Here is a 26,347-nt window from a genome sequence, read left to right on the forward strand (position 1 = left end):
CAACCTCTAACCCTTCTCTCCTCCCTGGAAATCAGGGGGTGGGACTGAAAATTCCAATCTTCTATTTATGATTGGTTCCCCTGGCAATCAACCCCCATTCTTAGGTGCTTTCCAAAAGTTATCTCTTTAACATAAATCCAGTTGTGGTGGAAAGGGGCTTGTTATGAATAAAAAGACACCCATTTAACCTTCATGGCTCTGAAGTGATTTTAGGAACTGAGGACATGAGACCAAATATAATGAAAGATCCTTCTATTGTTCTTCACACTCAGGAAATTCCAAGGTTTGGGGAGCTGTGAGCCAGGAACCATGGACTAGGACCGAATATGTATGAAAAATATATTTTGGTCATCTGAATGTCCAAATACTTATTTTTTATAGATGATAATATTTCATATACATCTAGGATTATTGTCTTGATGAATTGATCCCTTTATCTTTATGAAATTTACTTCCTTACCTCTGGTAATATCTCTTGTTCTGAATTCTATTTTGTCTAATGTTAATATAGCCACTCTGGGTTCCTAACAGTTATTGTTTGTGTGGTATATCTTATTCCATACTTTTGCTTTTGACTTATTTGTGGATTTCTTTTAATCTACTTTGATAATCTTTGGCTTTTAATTAGAATGTTCAGATTATTTATGTTTAGTGTGATTATTGATTGGTATAGTTGAATTAAAAACTACTACTTGGGGGCAACCGGGTGGCTCAGTCACTTTAGCATCTGACTCTTGATTTCAGCTCAGGTCATGATCTCAGGGTCGTGAGATAGAGCCCAGCATTGGGCTCCATGCTCAGCATGGAGTCTGCTTGGGTTTCTCTCCCTCTGCCCCTCCCCCACCACTTGTACACGCTCTCTCTCTCTCTCTCAAATGAATAAATAAATCTTTAAAAAAATTTTAAAAATGAATAAAATAAAAACTATTTTGTCACCTTTTTTCCCCCAGTCAAATAAAAACATTTTATTTTTTTCTTCTTCTTTTTTTTTTTTAACATATAATGTAATACTTGTTTCAGGGGTACAGGTCTGTGATTCATCAGTCTTACACAATTCACAGCGCTCACCATAGCACATACCCTCCCCAATGTCCATCACCCAGCCACCCCATCCCTCCCACTCCCCACCACGCCAGGAACCCTCAGTTTGTTTCCTGAGATTAAGAGTCTCTTCCGGTTTGTCTCCCTCTCTGGCTTCATCTTGTTTCATTTTTCCCTCCCTTCCCCTATGATCCTTGTCACCTCTTTTTTATTTGTTCCTTCTTTGTTCCTTTTTTCTTCTTTTTTGGGGTCAGTTAAGTATTTTCTAATATTTCATTTATTTTCACTATTGACTTATTAGCTGTATTTAGTTTTATTCATTTATTTTTAGAGGTTGTTTTCAAGTTTAGAATGTGCATCCTTTGCTTATCACTTTCTGCTGTGGGTGACATGGTTTGCTGCTCTTCCTCCCCAGTAATTTAAGGCTTTTGTTCCACAGAAGAGAAGAGTATGGGTGGGATTCATGCCTTTCCCAGTCTACCCAAATCTTTCTCATAAATACCTTTGGAGGTCTATGGAGAAGAACTGCAAGTGGGCATAAGCTCCCCTTGTGTCCGAAGCTCCCAGGGAGTTCTATGATCTCTACACTAGTCCACATGGGGACTTTAGAAACTTGTTAAAAATTATGGTTGAATTCCTCTTGCCCACTTTTATGGTCCTCAGTGTCTCTTTCTTCCATACTCTGCCACAGGTAAGTTAGTGCTTCCAGCTTCTTGGAGGCTCCTGTCTTTCCTTGGCTTTCTTTCTACTTGGTTGCCCTCTGATCTCAGTTCTCTAATGGGTTACAGAAAAGTTATGAATTTGTAGTTCATTCATTTTTCTCTTATACTTGGGATGGGACAGATACCTTTCTAGCTATGTGCTAGGCAGAAACAAAACTCTCTTTAGAGCAAGAATTAGAAATAGAAAAGCTGAGAAGCCAAATAGGGAATGATGAGCAACTCAAAGATTTGCAACAAGGAAGTGCTTTTCAGCCTGGTAGTTACATTACCCAAGCAGAACCTAGAACCATAGAGGGTTTGTCTAGTGGGAGCTAGAGCCACTGAAGAAACCCAGACATTGCTTGAGGTGGCACCTGGGTTTAGAAGGAGAGAAAAAACACTTTTTCTTCCTTTTGCCTTTCAGTTTCTTGACAGTGCCACCCATTGGACAAACCAGCTGTTTCCAATAGACATAATAGTTGGAGAATGCAGCTGCAGAGATCAGATACCTCCCTTATTAAATAGAACAGAGCAGGTGAAGGATTAAATATGGAGCTGAGAGCAAACACCCTAAGACCAGCACAGGGTTTATCTTTTATTTCTGAATAATGTGTTTATGCTGCCCTACTGATTTTTCAATTTTAGACATTATCCGTTGATAATCATTGAAAATTTTATTTTCTTGAACTACTTCCATCCTCCCCCACTCTAAACTTCCTCTATCTTGCAAATATAGTTATATCACAATTTTTGTCTAAGGTAATAGTGAGTGCTACATTATTATGAATATGTATGTACACATTGTCCACAGCTGAGCCACATAATGCATTATGATTAGTTCCATTAAATTTTTTTAATTGCAGCTAAATACACATAATATAAAACTTATCATCTTGATTACTTTTAAGTATATAGTTCGTGTTAAGTATATTTACATTGTTGTGCAACCAATCTCCAGACCTTTTTCATACCTGAAAACTCCCCAATTTCCCCTCTCCCTGGCCCCTGACAACCATCATTCTACTTTCTGTTTCTGTGAGTTTGACTATTATAGATACCTCATGTAAGTGAAATTGCATAGTATTTGTCTCAGCATAGTGTCCTCAGGGTTCATTCATGTTGTAGCATGTATCAGAATTTTCTTCATTTTTTAGTTTAAATAATATTCCATTGTATGCATGTACCATATTTTGGATATTCACCTGTCAATGTTTATTTGGTTTGCTTTCACCTTTTGGCTGTTGTAAATAATGAACTATGAACAAGGGTACACAGATACCTCTTTGAGACCCAGCTTTCACTTCTTTTGGATGTATTATCTAGAAGTGGAATTGCTGGCTTTTATGGTATTTCTATTTTTAGTGTTTTGAGGAACCACCATACTGTTTTTCATAGTGGCTTTCATTTTACATTCTCACCAACCATGCACACAGGGCTTAATTTCTCCACATCCTTACCTACACTTATTATTTTCTATTGTTGTTATTATTGTTTTTTATAGTAACCATTTCCCCAGTAAATAATGATGTTGCTCATCTTTTTATATATATTGGTCATTTGTGTATCTTCTTTGGAGAAAGAAGATCTTTGCCTATTTTTATATTACGTTGTTTTTTGTTGTTGAAGTTTAAGGAATTCTTTATATGTTCTGGAAATTAATGCTTTATCAGAGATATGCTTTGCAATTATTTTCTACCATTCCTTTTCACTTTGTTATTTGTGCCCTTTGATGTGAAGTTTTTAGTTTTTTTTTTAAATAAAAGTTTTTGCTTTGTTGATTTTTTCCTTTCTTTATCGACTGCTTATTTTATGGTTATAGTATTTTTTATATTCTGATTGATATTTTAATTACAAGATTTTTGCTTTGTTTTATTTGTTTCTTCTCTCTGCTTTCTCTCTCTCTCTTTTTTTTTTTTTTTACCAGAGTTCCTCTTGTTTGTGATTCTTTTTTTTTTTAAATATTTTATTTATTTATTTGACAGAGAGAGAGTTATCGAGAGAGTGAACACAAGCAGGGGCAGAGGGAGAAGGAGAAGCAGGCTTCCCGCTGAGCAGGGAGCCCGACATGGGGCTCGATCCCAGGACCCTGGGATCATGACCTGAGCCGAAGGCAGACGCTTAACGACTGAGCCACCCAGGCGCCCCTGTTTGTGACTCTTTTTATTGGTCTCTGTGTTAGGGTTTTTTTTTTTTTATTTTTTTTTTTTAAGATTTTATTTATTTATTTGAGACAGAGAGAATGAGAGACAGACAGCATGAGAGGGAGGAGGGTCAGAGGGAGAAGCAGACTCCCTGCCGAGCAGGGAGCCCGATGCGGGACTCGATCCCGGGACTCCAGGATCATGACCTGAGCCGAAGGCAGTCGCTTAACCAACTGAGCCACCCAGGCGCCCTCTGTGTTAGGGTTTTCCTCACATATGTGGTAATTAGTGATTGCCCATTCATATTTAAGAATGAGGTCCTAAAATACTGAATAGAAATTCTATGTGCTGAATGGAAATTCTAGGTGCTTGTTGAATTGAGTACTCCAACTTGTATGATTTGGTGGGGAATCTAGGCCATCTTCTAAGGGGAACCTTAAATATCAATTCTTACAAGTTTTTCTTCTTAGGCCAGTTTCTTCAAAGAGGAACTCTCCCCCTTCCTGTCTGGGGTGATACAGAACTAGCAACAGTTTCCTGGGAGCTCAGTATGGATTAGGGTTCAGTCTGTGTGGTTCCCTTTTCCAGTAAATCACCCCATCTCTGCACTCAGTTATGACTGGTCTTGCCCAGGTCATAGTCTCCTGATCAATTTTCTGATCTTCTGATTTCTGGTCTTCTCTTCATCTTCCTGCCTTGTCTGAATGGACTGGTGAGTGCTTTGGGCAAAGGTGTCCTATCTACTCCTTATAAAGATTTTCAAACAATTGTCTTGCTTCAGCTCAACCTAAACTGTGGACTCAGAGATATCTGGTTTATCTAGTTCTTGAGAATTCCCAAAGTTCTGTAACTTATGAAGTTTTTGAGATATAATTAGCTTACTTCTTATTGGATTTCCTATTACAGATTCAGGTTTCCTCTTTCTCTGGTCAATAAAGCTACTTCTCATTTATTGTTTTTCAGTTTCCAGAATTTGTTGATGTCTCTCGTATGCTATAATTAGCTCCTGGTGTGTGTGTGTGTAGTTTTTAATTCCTTTTTCTCTAATTTTAGTGGAATTTCAGGAGGTAACGGGAAAAAACCCAGTTATTTTCAATCCACTAAGTTTTCCCATGAATTTATTTGTATTGCATTTTAAATTGAGAGGAAAAACCCTTGAGATAAAAAGAAATGGTTAACAGTTATAATTAGGCAAATTAGTTTATTAGCTAATTCAACTTAAAAATAAAATATTATTAATAGTAAGATAATGAGGAAAAATAGAAATAGCGAACTGCTTAAGTTATTAGATATTTACTTCAGTTTTTCTCTTCATGTGACTGTTTTTTTTGTCATAGAATATAAAAAGGGAACACATGATTTACGAGTTTGTAGTAATAACAAAGAATTACAATACTAAAAGGAAAATGCAGAATATAAATTTGTAAATCTTTCTTGATCACAAATATGTAAATCTAGAATTTCAGGATTAACAAGTGGTTCTTTATTTTGCTTCTACTCTCAAATATAAATTGTTGTTATAAATATTACTTATTTTTCCTTTATCATAGTTAGAGTGTTTTAATGTTTACAATTGGTCAGTTTTTGTCCACGAAAGGGTGAGAACTAATATCTGGGTGGGAGCAGGGCAAAAGGAGAACGGACCAGAAAAAAACCTATGTGTCATTGGCAACTCTGGACTTTGAGTTAGGCAAGCAGCTTTTAAAGCAGTTCTTTGACAGTTTTTTTCTGGATGCTATAACTGGGCATGACTTTGGATTGCTTTCCTATTATTAGAAGGTTATCATAGTTGTACTTGTAAACATGTCAGTTAGACCATGTTGGAAGTGGCATGTCTAGAACTGAATATGTGGGAAGAAGGGTATTTTTCTCTGCTTTGTAAATTTTGTATAAAGAGTATTAAATATCAATGAAGAGAACTTCAAAAATGTCTAACAGATGGGATCAATAGGATGCAGAGTGTAAGACATAAATAAGAAGAAGGATCCTGGGTGCTGGGAGGGAAAGAGTGTAGTGCTCTGAGTCAGCCAGTGTAGGGAGACATCTCCACTCCCAGCTCTTAACGAAAGAGTGGCTATGGATGTATCTATGATCCCACCAACCTGGGCATAGCTCATTAGAATAGGAGTAAGCTTTGGTCCAGAACTAAACAATGATGGTTTAAGAGGCAAATTCTTTGAAACTCCTCTTTTTGAAAGTTTAAATCTTTCAAAAGTCTAAATCTCCCCTACTCTTTGCATCTAAGCTGGACTTAGTGACCAGTTAAGCAATAAGAGTATGGTGTAAATGATGCTATGTGACTTAGAAAGCTAGGTCTTAGAAGGCAATATATTTTTCATCTGGTTCAGTGAAAGAGTCATCACATTGGAGCCTTGAACTACCATGAAAGAATTTTATCACCTCAAGACTACCATGCTGCAGTGAAGCCCAAACTAGCCCCTATGGAGAGACCACACAGAGAGCCCTTGAAACCTCAGAACCAGCAGAGGAGCCAGGCCAGCTGCCAGTTGTTTGAGCCCTGCTAGCCTCCTAACTCCAGTCTTCCTGTCATTGCAACTGCACTGAAGACCTGAGCCTCAACCCTGCAGCTGAGTGCTTCTCAAATCCTTGACCCCCAGAAACAGGAGAGAAAAGAAAATAATTGCTGTTGTTTTAGGCCACTAACATATATTGTTAATGGACACAGCTATAGATAATTGACTTACAGTACCAAATCTTTTCCAATTATCTACTGCTATACAACAAACTATCCCAAAACTCAGTGGTACAAAGCAAGCATTTTATTGTGCTCATAGTTGATGTCGATCAAGAATTAAAACTGGGCACAGTAAGGATGGTTTGTCACTGCTCCATGATATCTGATGCATCAGCCAGAAAGACTCAAAAGCTAGGAGTGTTTGAATGGCTGGGGACTGGTATTATCTGGAGGCAGCTTTACTTACATATGCCTGGTGGTTGATGTTGGCTGTTGACTAGGACCTCAGCTGGACATGTCAGCCACAATACCTACCTACCTGGCCCCCCCTGTGGCCTGGAACTTCTTCACAGATATAAATAAGACATAAATAAGAAGAAGGATCCTGGGTGCTGGGAGGGAAAGAGTGTAGTGCTCTGAGTCAGCCAGTGTAGGGAGACATGATCTGACTCTATAACATGATCTGACTCAAAATGATAAACTGGGTAAATTATTTTACCTTTTTCCAAAATTTAGACTAAGTAATACAAAGCAATTATCTAGTTAGAAGTGAGAGGTAGAGATGAAAGAATACCATGCTGTATGGACAAGGCCATGGGTAAACCAAGGTTATGAAGAAGCAGAAACTATGAGAAAAGAGAACTGTATTGAGTAGAGATAATGAAGGGGGAAGGAGAAATGGAATAAAAGAAGATTCATGTAGCCCTGGAGAGGGACCATGATAAGGCAGGGGAGCCTCTGGAATGGCCCCCTGCTTGGCAGTTCCTGTTCAGTTATAGTTCATTCATTGGTTTTGACATTGGTCTTTTCTTTCTTATACAGTTTTCTAGGTCACAGTCAATAATGGTGTTCTCCTTGGCAGTAAGATGTAGTGAAATGAATGGGGCTGGGAAACAAGTTTCTTCTTTCCTCAGAATGTTTACTGACGTGATAGTGAGAGCCACCATTAGAGAGAAATAACTGTAAAATGGTTGTTGCTGAGTAGTAAGAAAGAGCCACTCTGTGCTCATTATTGCCCTCTGAACTTGATCATTATAGACTAGGAAGAGATATAGGGAGTGGGCACAAGAAAATACTGTATTATTTCTAAAGATGTATTGTTTTGTAATGCATTTTGAAATGGAAATGGAAAACTTAGAGATCTGCTTTTATCCAACCATAGGAATTATTTTTGCCGATAGGCAATGACCAAAACTTCAAAATACATTCATTCAATAGATTTTCCCTGAAATTCTAGAATACTTATTATTATCTGGTATATTGGTCACATGTTTAGTAAATTCAGTGGCATACTCTTTTAAAAGAAATATTTTGTCACCCAAGAAACGAGGTGTTTTCCTCATACTCTTAAGATAGGGGCATTTGGATTTCATCTACTGCTACATCCTGATCTTCTCATGTAAAGGAATAGTTAGGCAGTCATTAAGGCAGTACCATCAAAACAGCATCGACTCCCAGAATATCATTAACTTATTAGAGGGAACAAAGAATTCTAAGTTGAAAATAATACTAATACATGTCTCTTTCTTATAGAGCTGTTCTACCAAAGACTCACGTAAGATTCTGCCAATAAAGTAGAGTGTTTTGAGCTCTTTTTGTTGTGACAGGGAAGATATGATGTGAAGGCAGGTCAAAGTAGGGTTGTAACTGCTGACAAGGGTCATTCTTTGAAAAACTCCTGGGCTTTTTACACATTTTTACCATGACACACTAACATTTAATCCTTATTGTAGTTATTTAACCTAATCACTGTGCCAAAGATATAATTGATCTTTCTCCTGTAGGAGGAACATAGAATAACAATGCCCTAATTTTGTATGTCTCTGTTCCATAATGACAGGCTGTCATTTTCTATAATTTACCAGAGAGGATGAACAATGCATGTAGGCTGAATGTAGTTGCTTAGTAACCACCTTTTAACATTTTCTTAAATGTAATTGCTTCTCTGCTAGGGAAACACTGATCCAGCTAATTTGCATTGAACCACTTTCTAAGCAACTCCACATATTAAACACCCTGTGCCTTTTATTTCAAATTATTTGCCTTTTAAAATCTGTTAAGGTAACCACCTTTGTTATGATCATTATTTGTTTTTGAACAAAGTGAGGCTTTCAAGTAGTTGTCTGTCCATTGTCATTTCTACCACTGTTTTGTTTTTTTGTTTTTTGTATCTCTTACTGCTTTTTTAGAGTTGAGGATAGATAGTTAAAAAGAATCTTGAAAATCCCCAGTTTCACTATGAAAGATTCTAGATGCTTTCTAACACCACCAATCTGGTTTTCCTGAATTGAGTATCAAAATTTGTACCATATGAGTGTGTTCTTGGCTTCTATTCCTGATCCAACTCTTGCTGTTAATTGAACATCTATGTTGCTATTTAAGAGAATATGGAGTCTATGCAGATACCTAGCACAGAGCTTCGCTTTTTATAGTTGTGTCTACCCATATAAACCGACTTGAATGATGAAATGGTTAAAAGCTATAATTCTGTTAAATAGCTGTTGTTAGTACAGGATATTTCAAATTCTGAATTACTGCACTATTTCCAGTCCACTTTCTATAGCTCCCTATCTTTCCAGTAGGCAGAATGCTCCTATTGATGTAGAAATAATTCATAGCATGAACAAAATCGACTTACTCTTTGATTCTAAGTTTGAGTTGGATATGAGATAGAAGAGACTAGAAAGGATTTGAGGAACTGAAAGAACATGTTTATATTTCTGCCCCCAGTCTTCAAACTTAGTAAATGACATCTAAGCTAGAGGAGAGGAGAGAGTTTGGAGAGAAGACAAAGGAAATTAGAAGCAGTGTAGTGACTTTACTCTTTGAACCCCATCTGTGTATGTGTCTCCACCCTCTCAAATCTGCTTTAGACCTCAGGATCCCAGAGAGGAAAGTCTCAGGCAAAATCTAGAACAACTGCCAGCCTCCAAGATAGCTAAGAGTGAAAGTTGATAAATCACTTGGGAGGAGGTCACCTAGCATTGTTAAGAAAGCCTTCACCAAAAAGAATGCTGCTTGTACTTTATGCCGGGGATGAGAAGGAGTGCAGAACTGAACCCAAGATGACTGGCAGTACCAGAGAACTGAGGAGGAGCTGGTGGTCAAGAGCTTTGAGCTCTGCTTGGGGAAGCACTAGATACCTTGAACCAAGAGTTCATACAAGAATAGACACCAGCAGAAACATGACCTCAGAGAAGTGACATATAGCTTACCAATGTTGTAATGCCCCCATATACTTCCGTGGCACTCAGTTACTACCCCAGAGGCAATGATGGAAGATGGAACATTCAGTTCACTAAGATTTAACCTGGTGGTCATTTGACTACAAGTTGGAATTGATGGAGAGAAAAATCAGTGCTGGACTTAGAAAATCCAGGAGCTTTTTGTTTTAAGTTGCATTAGTAGGCAGACTGGAGAAACAGATTTCTAACTGATTTATACAAATAAAGATGTTTGCACCCCATTTCATTTGTACCTGTGTGGCTCAGCTTAGTTTTGTGTTAAGACAGAAGGGGTTGAGGGGATGTAGGTGGAGGAAGCAGAGGAGTGTATTGAAGTTTCTATCTCATATGGGACAATGTGGATGATAAGGTCAAAAGTAGATGATCTGTAACAAGGAAACCTGGTTTGAATCCTGGCCTCAACAATGACCAGTTTTGTGTTTTGGGGCCAATTATTTGATTCTACTGAATCTGATTTTACTCATTGGCAGAAATATAATATTCAACCTCATAGGGTTATTGTGAGGTTTTGAGATACAATATATTATACTTCTGGCACATATTGTATGGAATATAATCACAGTGTATCATATTCTTGACTTCCAGTGTTTTCCTTCATTCTCACCCCTTACCACCTCTCTCCTCCACAGTCCTCCACCCCCCAGCAGGAAAGAAGGCTCCATGTGGGCAGAACATCTACCTTATTTGCTTCTGTATCCATAGTGTCTGGCACACAGTAGGTGTCAAATGAATAGTTGTTGACTGAATAAATTGGGGCAGAGCTTTGGGGAGGTAGCTGGGAGTATTAAAGTAGATTCTACCCATAGAGTAAGTCCCAAGTGAAAGGAAAATACTTAGACCTAGGTGGGAAGAATGGAAGTACAGGTGGTTGTAAATGGTAAGTTTCAGGAGTGCAGATTTTCATTGGAGTGAGGGAAACAGAACACATTCATACTCACATGCACACTTATATTTACAATAGAAAGGGAACAGAAATCCATGGTCTATATAGACAAAAGAATCCTGAGCTATAAAAGCATAGTTTTATAGACTACTGGTTGTGTTTTCCAACAGTGTGTATATGTTTGTGAGAAAGTACATGTTATGTCTATTTCTAGCGTGTCTTTCTGAATGTCTGCAAAATACTTGGACTAGATTTTTCAGTCTTATCTGATTGTTTTGTATATATCTATCCATCATCTATAATATGCAAGCTAAGTACTTCTATATGAAAAATGTATATAGAATTTAACTACATTGCAAGGTCATTACTGATGCTTTAAGGATCTTTAAGAGCTTGTAAAGATGAAGACATTTTAGAAAGATTTTCATTTGACATTTGAAGACTACTGTAGGTTTTTAGAATACAATTAACCTTTAGACCTGGCTCATTTATAAAATGGGTAACAGACTTGATCTTGGAATAAGAGCAAAATCTTTACGGATAATTGGATTAGGGCATAGTATACCTTCATTCTTTTCTTTCTTTTTTTAAATAAAAAAACCTTTAAAATCTCACATTTGTAGTTTTTATTATTTTTATCATAACTGCTGGGAATGATGGGTAATGGTTTCCTAAAAGAAGAGAATTTTATGTTTCTAATGATTAAAGATTTAATGTCCTTGACATAGTAAATGATGCTGTTTACTTCTGTTTTTCTTGAAAATTCTCATCATTTGATTTCCATATTCATTGCACATAAGGAATACCCTACATACAAAATGGTTTGCCCTTATATTATGACATTATCATCAAGCCATAAGTAAATGTTCTTTTATGTATGAGAAAAGGAAAAGGTTAATTCTTGGGTTCTTTTGAAAGTAATTATTTGAGTATGTCATCATTTAATAATGTAGAATGAACATTTCATGCTTCCTATAAAGATATTTCTCTGAGACCAGCAGTAGCCTAGAGTTGACTAGGAGAAGCTAATTACAGACTCCAGATGAGCAGGAAGGCATTGGTCCAGTGATTCTCAGACTTTCTCATCGTAAGAATCACCTGAAGAATTTGTTAACCTACAGATCTCTGGGCCCCATACCCAGAGATTTTGATTGAATGAGTGATGTAGTTGATTGAAAGGTAGCTTCCAAAAAGATATAGTCACACATTCTATCCCCTGGAATCTGTGAATGAGACCTTATATGGAAAAGGGTTCTTTGCAGGTATAACTAAGGATTTCCAGACAAGATTATTCTGGATGATCTGGGTAGGTCCTAAATCCAAAAACAAATGTCCTTATAAGATCACACTGAAGGAGAAAAGACACGCAGAGGAGATAACCATGTGAAGGCAGAAATTGGATTTTGCAGTCATAGGCTAAGGAACACCTGGAGCCATTAGAAGCGAGAAGAGGCAAAGAATCATTCTGCCCTAAAGACTTCCAAGGATGCACAGTCCTGCTAACACCTTGATTTCTAACCTCTGGCCCTTAGAACTGTGAGAGAATACATTTTTGTTGATTTAAATCATTTAGCTTATGTTAAATTGTACAGCAACCCTAGGAAACTAGTCAGGTGTGGATGAAGAATGTGAACTTCCTATAAGCCGTTGCTGCTGGGAAGTGGACCATGATTTTAACGGTACTGATTTAGTAGATGCTTTAAGTTTGGATGCAAAAGAAATCAAGTCCAGGATGTTCCATAAGCCAGTCGAATATAATAAATTTAGATTATCAAACTGCCCAGGATTTCTGAGAATGAGCAAGGCTGAAACTTGGTTTGCATTGCTTTCTCTCCTCTCTCCTCTATTTCCTGCTGTGTGGGTGTTCTGTGCTCACAGAGCCTGTTAACTCCTGGTTATCCTCAACCTCAGTTTGAACTTGGGTTCCTGGGTGGGAACCTCTGGATTAGTTAGCCTTTATTGTAACACTCCAGCAACAGCCTGTACCTCTGTGTAGGTAGCACTGATCACCACTGTAATGATTGTTTCAATGTCTGTCTTTCTGGAACGTTGTTAATTTTTAAGAACAGAGGCCATAAAAGACTTGCAGCCCTATCTCCAGTTCCTAACACAGAGTTTGACATGCAGTAGGTGTTCAATAAACATGTCTATGAATGGAAGGTGAGCCCGCCCTAAAATAGAGTTAGAGGTTCAGAGATTACTACTCTTCGTAGAATATTTACTGTTTCTCTATTGACTGCAGATTTTTATTAAGCAGATTTAGTAGATAAAATAAGATTCGTTAGAAGTGGACCAACGGATAATTATTATGTATTTTTTTTCCTGTGCAGAATGATTTATTGAATTAGAAGCTCTGTATCAAAAAATATATTTTATAAATATATTCAGGCCCTGTCAGCTCCAACTGATTGGTGTGATCCTTCTTTTTACCTCCGAGGCAAGGTTTTGTCAATATGTGTTATATACATGCCAAAAAAAAAAAAAAGATACTTTCTAGAAAGTACTCATTTTAATAGCCACAAAATATGTATGTTTTTAGTAGGGTTTAAAAGACAGGGTTTGAAACTACAGCTTCATATTTTTTTTCTAACCAATGACATGAAGTCAGTTTTTTTAGTAGACCATCACTTTTCATCTCCAAGAACAAAGTGACCAATTTGTAACTATGACTACCTACGTAAATTCTGCTAAGAATTTAAGTCCCATGCTAGCATACAGATTGGTATTCAGTTTTGATGGCATCATTAGCTAGAGTTCTAGCTGTGCAAGGTGACCCAGGAGATTTCAGCAGAAATGATTTAACAGTAGCCCATTCTTCTTCTGTGGGATATACATATTTTTTAACCTTTCAAGGTTTAATTTTTTTCACCTTTACTGAGATATAATTTTCAAATAAAATTGGATTTTATTTAAAGTGTACAGTGTAATAATTTGATATATATACACATTGTGGAAGAATTCTTAAGTGGGACATCTTGAAGCGTTTTTTTTTTTTTTTAAAGATTTTATTTATTTATTTGACAGAGAGAGAGAGACACAGTGAGAGAGGAAACACAAGAAGGGGGAGTGGGAAAGGGAGAAGCAGGCTTCCCGCGGAGCGGAGAGCCTGACGCGGGGCTCGATCCCAGGACCCTGGGACCATGACCTGAGCCGAAGGCAGACGCTAAACGACTGAGCCACCCAGGCGCCCCTCTTGAAGGGTTTTTATCAACTAGATAATGTATTATATATTAGCTACTAGCTAAGCTCTATTCTGCTAGGAAGTGCAGTTTTGAATTAAAAAATTTAAATCCAAGTTTTAAATTCATGTCTAAATCCAAGAGACCATATTCTTCTCATAAGACCACATTAAAAAATAAAATAACTTGTATAGGTAGTTCCCTTCAGGCTAAAATGGGAAAACGGAATGTTGTGATTTACAGAAAATATGTATTGTAAATCATCTGAATGACCAAACATATATTTTTCATATTATTTGGTCTTAGCCCCATAGTTCCTGGCTCACAGCTCCCCAAACCCTTGGAATTTCCTGTGTGATAAGAGCAATGGGAGCATTTTTGTCATCATATTTGGTCTCTTGTCCTCAGTTTCTGAAATTACTTCAGAGCCATGAAGGGCAAATGGGTATTTTGTTATTCATAAGAAGCCCCTTCCACCACAACTGGGTTTATGTTAATGAGGTGACTTATGGGAAGTACCTAAGGATCGGGGCTGGTTGCCAGAGGAGCCAACTATGTGATTAGAGGTTGCAACTTTCATTTGTCTCCCTGCCCTATTTTCTGGGAGGGTAGAGGGGCTGGAAGTTGAGTTCAATCACCAATGGCCAATGACTTAATCAAGCATACCTATTTTAATGAAGCCTCCATAAAAGCCCAAAAGGTTGGGTTTTGGAGAGCTTCCAGGTTGGTGAATATAATTCATGGAGATTTGGGAGAGTGGTGGGGTGGGGGAGGGCATGGACACTCCCTGTCATTTCCTTATACTCTGCTCTATGAAACTCTTCCATCTGGCTGTGCCTGAGTTATAGCCTTTTATAATAAATGGTAATCAGTTAAGTAAAATGTTTCTCTGAGGTCTGTGAGGCGTTCTAGCCAACTAATTGAGCCCAAGGAGGGAGTCATTGGAATCTCCTACTATAGCCACTTGGTCCAGGAAACAACCTGGACTTGTCTTGGCATCTCAAGTGAGGGCAGTCTTGTGGGACGGGGTCTGGGTGCTGTCTCTGGGAACCTAATGTCACAATTGAGTTGAATTGTAGGAAGACCAGCTGGCTTCTCTTCCTTCCAATTTTAAGAGGAATGCATTTAATCTTTCACCATTACATAAGAAATTAGCATCAATTTGAAAATACAATCTGTTTTAGTAATTCAGTCATCTTGCTGTTCATTAACCATAAAGTAGCAACTTGTAAGCTCCCAAGATCCATTTAGTCTAGTATACAATTCTATTCTATAGTCAGTAATGTTTCTGCAAATATCAAATGCATTGATTCCTTTTGTTTTTTTAAGATAAAATCTACTATTGGGTAAATTGTCATCAATCTAAAATTGTGTTTGTTTTAATGGGAAATAGCAATTTCTTGACTGAGTACATAAAACTAAGGATATGTGATTCACTTTTGTTGTATCACTAAAGTTCTTATTCATCACTTGAATGATATCCAGATTAAATAATTAGAATCCCAATATCTGGTGATCTGTGTCTTATGTCTCTTCACACATGAGGGCACTTATGTTCTAGAAGTCTCTCTAATGTCTTCAGGAGAAAAATGAACAACTCTTTGGAATACATCTGGAACATTCATAAATTCTCTTAAGAGCAGGGTCAGAATTATCTTTAATTACTTGCCATCTCTTGTAGAACTTGTGTATATTTTAGTTCTGCTACATCATAAATAAATTCCCGTACTTGAGGCAGCATAATCATTTCCCTGCTCATGGTACCTGAAAGAACCTAATTAATGTATCTAAACCTAGTGTAAGAATAAATTATTAATTTCAGACTCTTTCCTTTGCTTGACAAGGAATTTAGTGCACTTTACATTCCTCAGCCCTCCCTCCTCAGCCCCAACCATCCCCCTAATACTTTTTTTTAAAGATCTATTTATTTATTTGAGAGAGAGAGCGCATACAAATTGGAGGGGTAGAAGGAGAGTGAGAGAGAATCTCAAGGAGGCTCCGTGTATGGAGCCTGATGCGGGGCTTTATCCCATGTCCCTGAGATCATGACCGAAGCCAAAACCATGAGTCGGATGCTCAACCAAATGCACCACCCAGGCGCCACCCCACAAATACTATTAACAGCCCATGTTAATTTAACATTAGTCTGTGGATTTATCTTACTGGTGGGAAGAACGGAAATATACTAATAAAACAGCAGTTTTATTTTGGAAGCAGCCTGGGTTTAGAGAGAAACTATGTGAGCATCATGTTATTTACCTAAGCCCTAGATGGATGGCAAGATAGCTTTGGGATAAATCTGGTTAGTTAGTGTGGGGAATTTTATTATGACAAAGCTAACATGTAAAACACAGATCAGGAGAGAGTTGAACATCCTTTACCTAATAAGGCCATGGTTATTTGGCAAGTGGTAAAATAAATAGGCAAAATAAGCAATCTCAAATAAAGAAACTGGAGTGTGTTTCATGTAGGCTAAACTGGCTGGATTTCACAAGAAAAAAGGTTTTACTGTGGCAGTTTATTGCCTCTGGGTGTTTTCGGGAAAAACTCACCCCCAGCAACTCCTGCTGGAGAAGATGGAACAGCGGTTGAAGCTTCCCATCCTCGTCCTTTGTCCTTTCGTAGACGACTAACATCCCCAAATGAAAGACATCTTTAGCCTTCCCTCTGCTTCCTATGCAGCACAATGATATCATAGTCTTTGAGTAGACACAGAAAGACTTACTGATAACAGATGTGGGATAGGGAGCAGAGCTGGTTCTTGTGATCAGAACAAAATTTCCACTCTTTTTTTTTTTTTAAATGAGATATAATTGACATATAACATTGTATTAGTTTCAGGTACACAACATAATGATTTGATATATGTATATATTGCAAAACGATCACCACAATACTTTTAGTGAACATCCATTACCACACAGTTACATTTTTTTTTCTTGTGATGAGAACTTTTAAGATCTGTTCTCTTAGCAACTTTCAAATATACAATATTATTAACTATAGTCATCATGATATACATTACATTCCCAGAACTTATTTATTTTATAATGGCAGTTTGTACCTTTTGACCCCCTTCACCCACTTTGCCCACCCCTGCCCCCACCCCCATCTCTGGCAACCACCAATCTGTTCTCTGTATCTGTAAGTTCAGCTTTTTTTTTTTTTTTTTAAATTAAGATTCCACATATAAGTGAGATCATACAGTATTTGTCTTTGTCTGATTTATTTCACTTAGCATAATGCCCTCAAGGTCTATCTATGTTGTTGCAAACTGCAGGAGTTCCTTCCTTTTTATGGCTAGATGATATTCCATTGCATTCCAAATGTGAGATATGTATCTCTCTCTCTCTCTCTCACATACATTTGCTTTATCCATTCACTGTTGATGGATACTTAGGTTGTTCCCATGTCTTGACCATTGTAAGTAATTCTGCAATGAATATGGGGGTGGTGCAGATGCCTTTTCAAAATAGTAATTTCATTTCCTTTGGATAAATACCCAAAAGTGGAATTGCTGGATCACAGTTTTTACTCTTTACGATCATGGCACAGTGCAGTGCTTGGCTGTAGGAATCATGGAAAAGGGAGCACATCGAACACTGCTAGTGTGAACTCAGACCATCTGTCAGCTGGTGTGGATTCCAAAATATTTAGTGTTTCAGTCATTGTTAAGGGCAGACTGGGACCTTTCTCAAATATTTAGGACCAGAAGAATGTTGCCAGGGTGTTCTGGTAGATGTTTAACAACCAGGTCTCTGAACAAAGAAAAAACTCAGATTTATAGTGTTAGCCATTTTCTGTGGTATAGATCCTCCCACTGTGGCTGATTTCAAGCTACCAGTGTTATGTTACTAACCTTGCGGTCAGGCAGAGACGCACAGGAGCACATATATAGCATTTCCATCAGGGAAACACAACCAATATCATCTCAAGGGCATAGATAACAGGAAATTGTAGTAAAATTAGAAAGGTATGGAGTTTTGAGTATTTATTACCTTTGTCTTTAGTACTGGAAATGAAGAGGTAAGGTCTTATTATTGGCAAATAATCTGATTATGTAGAACATTTAATAGGTTTGGGGGGGGCCATTTTCCTTCACTTGTGGTTTTCTCACTTGTTCTTTTTACTTTTAGCTGCTCTGGTTCAGAAGGGTTTTTATACAGTGTCTTGGTTTCACATTTTGAGGTTTGCTCAGTTATTTTGTTCTGATTCACTTTGTGACATTGATGCCTGACATAGTTCTAAAGGCTAACATGCTGAGAGTGAAATGATAGCTCATTACTGAACAAGGCTTTGTACCTAAACATCATTGTGAGCATATTAAATGTCACTCCTTCCTATTGTTTTCCATAACCCCAAACTGTGTTTTCCTGTTGATTTATTCTGCTATATCAATTTGCTTACTAAAGTGTTTTTAAAATATATCAAGTTTTCGATTTCCAATAAATGACAAATTTAAATTTGGACATATCCAACTTTCTGCTCATTATATAAAGAAAGCAGTTTATAATTAGTCCCAACCAATGTGACCTTGAGTTTCCCCATTATTTTATTTTGTGTAAAATAAATTTAATGTAATATTCTATACATCCTATTTACAGTTTCTTGTTTTATAAAAGGCAAGAGAAACAATATAAGGAACATAGCTTGTTTCATAATCTATGGTCACGTTTTACCAGATAACAAGAGAAAATAAAAGGCGAAAGAGTCTCTTCTAGGAAAATTGATCCTGAATTCTTATCTACATTCTCTGCCCTGTTTAGAAATAGTACAAAACTAAGGCTTTTTTTTTTATTGAAGTATAGTTGACGCACAGTGTTATATTAGTTTCAGGTGTACAACATTGTGATTTGACAAGTCTATACGTGATGCTGTGCTCACCATCAGTGGAGCTGCCATCTGTCACCATACAATGCTAGTACAATTCTATGGACTGTATTCCCAATGCTGTGCCTTTTATCTCCACACCTTATTCCTTCTATAACTCCAGGTTTTGTCTCCCACTCTCCCTCACCCATTTTGTCCAGCCCCTCATCCTCCTCCCCTCTGGCAACCATATTTGTTCTCCGTATTTATGGGTCTGTTTCTGTTTTTTTTGTGTGTGTGTGGTGTGTGTTTGTTCATTCATTTGTTTTGTTTCTTAAATTTTATATATAAGTGAAATCACATGGTATTTGTCCTTCTCTGTCTGACTTATTTCACTTAGTGTAACACCCTCTAGGCCAAACAGCTAAGCTTTTTATTGGCCTCTGTGGTTTTCCAAACCACTGCTCATTCAGTGCCATCCTTCTGTTCCAGAGGACCCGCCCCCCATGGTTCCGTCCCACCAACTCCCTGGCCACGTCTGCAGCCATCACTCTCCTGAGAAGTTTCCTCTGCTTCGTGGCATGAATTCCAAAGTACAGGCTTTGCTTGAGAGATTCATATCACAATCGTTGAGTTTTCCTTTTTTATTTAACTGGAACAATTTCTTTATTAAAAAAAACCAAACCTGAAAAAGAGCAACCAAGAAAGCAAGTAATTGTTTTCTTGCAAGTTTTAATTAGAAAGAAATGCCAAGTACATTTAGGTATGTGCTTCCTTGATTGTTCTCATTTCTTTGGCGACCTTATACTTGGACTACTTTTATAATTTTTAAGAAATTCATAGGGTCAAAAATCAGAGGACTTATGTATTTTTAGTACCTGGTGGTAACCTTTTGTTTCAGCCAGACGGAATAATGGTCTACCTGCTAATGCTGAAAAAAATGGACTGAATTTCTATCTCTGGCAAGTAAATTAGAAAGGTCTGTGAAGTTCCCACTACACCCTTTATCTGAGTTTCTCTGCATTATTGCTCTCAATTAAGAAAAGAGAAAGAAAGAAAAAACAGCTTGTGAAGTTCTCCATACTAAGAGTAGAAAAATTCTTTGGTTAGTTTCTTTAAGTAAAGAAGCTAATTTTCCCTGTGTTCTTAGAGAAAATTGACGCAGCTTTCTCCCCATCCGCATTGGCACTTCCTAAGTGCAGGCTGGAAGGGAATTGAGGAATTCCTGGATAAGAAGCTAATGGAGCCCAGACAAGAAGTCTGCCACTTCCCTAGATTTCCACTTGATTGAGTATAAAATAGTCACAAAAAAGCATTAGAAACTGGGAGTGGAGAGTATGGAGGAGTGGCTGCACCTTGCCAGTTTGTCAGTGATAGTGCAGGTGACTCAGGTGAAGGATGGACTAATAGGAATCAAGGCTTTCCACTTGAGACTCGGAAGTCGGGGGGCATGGTTCTTGGTAGATCTCCCTCTCCAGCCCTCGTCTAGGGGGATTGCTGCTGTGATGGTCTGACACAGGCTAGCGAGGTCAGGGCATGTCACACTCAGTGGGCCAGGGCTGGTTCTTCCTGGCTTATGCTAAACACAGACAGAGAGTCTCATCTGGCTCCTCAAGAAGATGAGCATGACAAACAAAAAGTTGAGGCATTGATGCAGCTAATTCTGGGCTGCCCAACAAACAAAGAACCTCCACTCCAGCCTGGAGACTGCTCTTCCTGCTGTGTCCACCTCTGGCTTTAGTGACCCAGGCCATTCAGTATTTATACTCCGAATAAAAGAAAATTGCATTAGTGCCCAAACTTCCATTTCACTTATTATCTGGATCTGAAAGATTTAGACTAACATCCAAATAATCTTTGACAGAAACCATCTCAATTCCCAGGATTGAACAAGCACAAGTGCCTCATTAAGGATAAGGAAACAGGCAGAATCCATCAGATATATGAAAAGGTATTTCTGTTTGAAACAAGGGGCCTATGCTGAAGAATCAGAGCTGATGTCTTCTTATGAGCTATAGTTACTGGACTATATTAAAAACTTTCAAGTTTTTAATCTGTGATCTTAACGTGATAAGAGAAGAGGTTGTCAAGTCTATAAATAGTCAAGGTGAGGGGCACCTGGCTGGCTCAGTTGGAAGAGTATACAACTCTTGATCTCGGCGTCATAAGTTTGAGACCCATGTTGGGTTCATAGATTACTAAAAAATTAATAATAATAAATAAACTTTTAAAAAAGAAATAAGCAAGGTGGTTGTGAAGAACAACAATCTGAATTCAGAAAACGGAGCATAGAAGAAGAATTGATTGCCCCTTTTTAAAACCTAAATGAAGATCAGATTTGCTGTTGCAGGACATTCAGTCAATGAAGTAAATGATAACTCTTGGAATTAATCCAAGTTTCAGAGGCAAAGAATAAAGAGATGAGAACAATGTGAAAAAATTTCAAAAGATAAGTAATGAAGGACTGAGTAAGGAGGTCTAATATACCTATAACGGAAATTTTAGGAGTGCCTGGGAAGCTCAGTTGGTTAAGCATCCAACTCTTGATTTTGGCTCAGATCATGGTCTCAGGGTTGTGACAGTGAGCTCCATGTCAGGCTCCACCCTGGGCAAGGAGCCTGCTTAAGATTCTCTCTCTCCTTCTCTCTCTACCCCTATCCCCCTCCCCCTTTAACAACAACAACAAAATGCTAAGAAAAGAGAACAGGTGGATGTAGGAAAAGAAATTATCAGGAAATAAAGAGGTCAGGAAATTTTCTTATAGAGAAAATCAACAACTGGCTACTTAGAAAGAAAAATGTGATTACATTAGATTCCTACTTCATAAATTCTAGATAAATATTTAAATATGAAAATAAAGTCATTAAAAAATTAGGATGACATAAATGAATATATTATACAGCTCTAAGTAAGGTCTTTTAAAGCCCAGCACCAAAGTCAGAAACTAGAGGAGAGCACTGATAGATTTAATTACCAAAGAATTAAAAATATCTGTATATCAAAATTATTATGTACAAAATGTGAAAGCAAATGAAAACAAAATATGTCATAGTCTTTGTAACAAAAGTTATAAAACTAGCCTAGAGGAGGTGCCAATAATAAATATTTGTTGAACACAAGAATTATGAGGGGAAACCAGAAAGCACTCTTTTTAAACAGTAAGACCCGAATGCCCTGGTGGAAACACAAAGGACATGAATAGGGAATTCACAAAAGAAATACAAATGCTTAACAAACATATAAAAATTTCAGATTCATTAGTATAAAATCAGTCTAATTAAAATGTCACCATTTTAAAACTAATTCAATTGGCAAATAATAGAAATAATCATAATATTTTAATCCCACAGATTCACACATTCTCATACCCCGGATAACAATGTACATGGCATGCTCTTTCTGGATATCAATTTGCAAAGATGGAAATATTATTTGCATAATCTTACATAATCTGGAAATATGCAATAAAAGTTTCAACATACTTTATTTGTATTGTTGGAAACAGCCATTTCACTTGTGGAATTTTATCCTGAGGAAAAAAATTAGAAGACTACAAAATGAAACTAAGTCTGTAACACACTATTACAAACTGTTTTTCAAGAATAGTTAATGAAAGTGAGGAAACAGTCTAAACTTGAGTAGGAAGGCAAGTTAAAATGCCACGAATAGCTGATAATGTAATAGTACCTAACTGGTGGTGTGCTTGCTATATGCCAAGCATAATACTTAGCATTTTACATGAAACATCTCCTTGTGCTTCAGTGGGTGTAAATTCTAATCTGATACCCATTTTGCAGATGAGGAAGCTGCAGCCTAGAGATGTGAGGTTTAGAGCCTTCTGTTTGAGAATCCATGTAACTACTATATTATAAACTGCCTTTAATTTTTTTAATGCATCAATATGATATAGAAAAAGACTGGCAAAACATTCTTTACAGTGTTACTAATGGAATAATTGGTAATTTTTAATTCCTTCTTTTATATACTTTAATATTTCTCCCAATTAGTGTGTATTGGTATTAATATCAGAGGGAGAACTGCAACAGTTTTAAATCCCCCATATTAACTGAGCTCAGGCCCTAAACCACCTCCTCCCCTTTCCCAGGACCCACCCTTGACCCAATTTCTTACATTTACTTTATTTATATATTCTTCAATGGCAATTCATGTCCCTTATGATAGTCTTGACAGAATCTGTCAGATCCTTAAGAAGCTATTGCACATAAACATAAACTCTACCCTGGCCATACATACAGTATAGGGGTTAAATGAGTGGGGCCAGAGTGCTGGGTTCAGATCTCCACTTGAACTTAGCATTTATTTCCCTTGGGTGAGTCATTTATAATTATTATTCAATAATCAGTTATAAGTTAATTCTTTTCTCAGTAAAGTGAAGAGAAAAATAGTAGCTTTTTCCTTGTTTGCAACGAAGATTAAATGAGTTAATATACATAAAGCACAGTGACTGGCCCATGGTAAGTACGACATGTGTTAGCTGTAATTTGTATTAATATACTTATTAAACCTTGAAAGTAAGTAATATATTATAGAAAGACTTTCAAGAAAATGAATTCTTTTAGGTCTCTTGTTGGCTTACCCTGTTAACTGGGGAATAGAATGAACTGGAACAGACCATTGTCTGAACATTATACCCAGTGGCATTTTCACAATGGTATCATTTCCTTGTCAGCCTGATAAATGAAGAATATGCAAGAAATTGAAAATTCTGATTAATAAAGAAGTTAATAGAGACTGGGGTTCAACAAAAGTGAATTTGGTTCTTATTAAACTCTAGAAAGATAAACCCCAGTCTTGGTGGGGGCGGGGGGAGCAGTTCTTGAGGAGGGCAAACTGAAAAATAACACCATGAATTAATTATGCTCCCCAGGTGTGAGCACAACTTTTGAGAAACACCAAAGGGGACCGTGTGAATAGACTATTTGATTGGCTTTGCGGTAGCACTAATAAATGCTTGACTTTTGCCAGTGTGGTAATTTAGGAATGATAAGTGGAACCTGCCAACAATGCCATTTTACTTGATTGCAACATAATTGCGTTTATGTCATTGATATCAAACTGTGCATAATGAGAGACTATTTTAACTCTAATAACAAATAATACATTTTGCTTTTACATAGCTAGATAATATCCTACAGAAGCAACATCCTCATGTCATAGAATAATGGCTTAATATGCCTATTACAGGAAGACCTGCTTTTTCAGACTGTTGAGATATTGTTCACAGACAAGGTTGATGGCATGGTTATTTTTATTTCACAATGTAAAACTAGGTTGATGTGTGCTTGTTGACTGTGTTACAAACTTGACTAAAGGATGAACTTGAAACATAGGGTATAGAATTCAGCAACATACTTCATTCTAGTATGCAGACAGCATTGGATCTTCACAGCACCGTGAGTGTTAATAATAAGGACAACCTTTGTGACGTTTTAGATGCTAAGTAAGACTTGAAATTGAAGGCAACAAAAGCAAGTTAACAATAAAATAAAGGCTATTTTGAGTATCTGTAATGCATTTGTGACTTAACATCTGAAAATTTTACATAACTGGTTTATCCTAGAGCTGTGACACATACAAGAAATTTAGTGCTTATTGATCCAAAGTGTAGCTTTTGGTGGCAGAACAAATTCTAGCAATTACCAAGTAAATCCTGTCGTCCCCTCCTGTCTCAACTCCAGCACCATTGACATTTTTGGCCAGACAGTTCTTTGTTATGCGTGGGGGTTGTCCTGTGTCTTCCTTGCAGTCTCTTTAGTAGCATCTCTGGCCCTCCCCACTAGATGCCAGGAACTGCTGCCGCCACAGGTGGGGAGCCACCAAAAATGTCTCAGCATTGCTGAAACTCTTGAGCTGCAAAATTGCACCCAGTTGGGAGCCACTGTTCTAGAATGATACAGCCAACCACACATGCAGGGCTTGAATTCCCACCCCAGCGTCCCCACTGAGTAGTTCTCTTAGACTGTGCTTGAAATCATCCAGTGAACTCAGTAGGTGCTGACAGAGCCCCTTGTTCTTTCTTCCCGTGAGCTGAAATCTCTCCCATTGCGTCCTCAAGGACTGTGCAAAATCCCCTGCTCCTTCCAGACAAAAGCAATTTACATTTTTTTTTAAAGATTTTATTTATTTATTTGAGACAGAGAGAATGAGAGAGACAGAGAGCACATGAGAGGGGATAGGGTCAGAGGACGAAGCAGGCTCCCCGCCGAGCAGGGAGCCCGATGCGGGACTCGATCCCGGGACTCCAGGATCATGACCTGAGCTGAAGGCAGTCGCTTAACCGACTGAGCCACCCAGGCGCCCCAAAAGCAATTTACATTTTAAAGACAACTCTGGTCATCTTAAAGATTGTGTTCAGCTCTAAGGCCCCACGATGATTCTTTGGAATCATCCAAACTCTTTTTCAAGTAGGTGGTGGCTATGTGGTATAATTTCCAGTGTCCTGAGTACTGCAGTATTCTCAGATTGCTTCCCCCACCTGGTTCTCTGATGCCTGAGTTCTATAACTAGAACTGAAGTCCATTGATGAAATGAAGTGGGAACCTTCCTGGGAAAGTGAACACACTCAGCCTTATTAGCAATTTATACCGGTTTGTATAGAAAACAGGAAAATCAGTGCCAATAATCACGTAACATGTGCCTGCATACACACAAACCCCAGATGAAATTATCCCCAGTATTTGGAATTTAATGGTTTTTTTTTTTTTTTTTTACCCTGCTTTATTGACCTGACACAATCTTACACCATTCAGATGATGGGTACCCTCAGCCCCTACACATACCACCACTGTCACCACCACCTTCATGGCAAACAAGAGGAATTCCTTTCTGGACTCTCTAGGATTATTTTTGAGCAGTCCTGGCTCCAAATCATGCCCCTCCAAATCCTGAATTACTTTATTATTTGTGCAAATTTAATTAAACTTTATGCCGAGATATAACACAGTTATGGACAAGTGTATAGGACATAAATGTGCAGTGTGATGATTTTTACAAAGTGAAAAGAACAGAACATTTCAGTACCCTGGAAATCTCTCTCATGCCTTCTTTGAGTTACTGTGCTCTGAGGGTAACCACTAATGTAATTTCTAACAGCATAGATGTGTTGTGTCTGTTTTTGAACTTTATATGAATGGTATCATGCAGTATGTGCTCTATTCTGTTTGACTTCTTTCATACAACTTGCTTATGAGATTCTTCTGTGTGTGTTAAATGTGTTCATTCTTATTACTGTGTGGTATTCTGTTGCATAAGTAGACCACAGTTTATTCTTTTTTTTTTTTTTACACATTTTATTTATTTATTTGACAGACAGCTAAAGCAGGAACACAAGCAGGGGTAGTGGGAGAGGGAGAAGCAGGCCTCCCGCTGAGCAGGGAGCCCAATGCGGGGCTCGATCCCAGGACCCTGGGATCATGACCTGAGCTGAAGGCAGACGCTTAACGACTGAGCCACCCAGGTGCCTGACCACAGTTTATTCTTTATTCATTCTGCTGTTGATGGACATTTAGGTTGTTTTCAGCTTGGGTCTACTGTAAACATCACTGCACATGTCTTCTAGTGAATGCATGCATGCAGTTGTGTTTCATATATACCTAGGGAATGAACGCCGGATCATAGGATATGCCTATGTTC

This window comes from Neomonachus schauinslandi, chromosome 7, assembly GCF_002201575.2.
Source record: "Neomonachus schauinslandi chromosome 7, ASM220157v2, whole genome shotgun sequence".
Classification (NCBI taxonomy): Eukaryota; Metazoa; Chordata; class Mammalia; order Carnivora; family Phocidae; genus Neomonachus; species Neomonachus schauinslandi.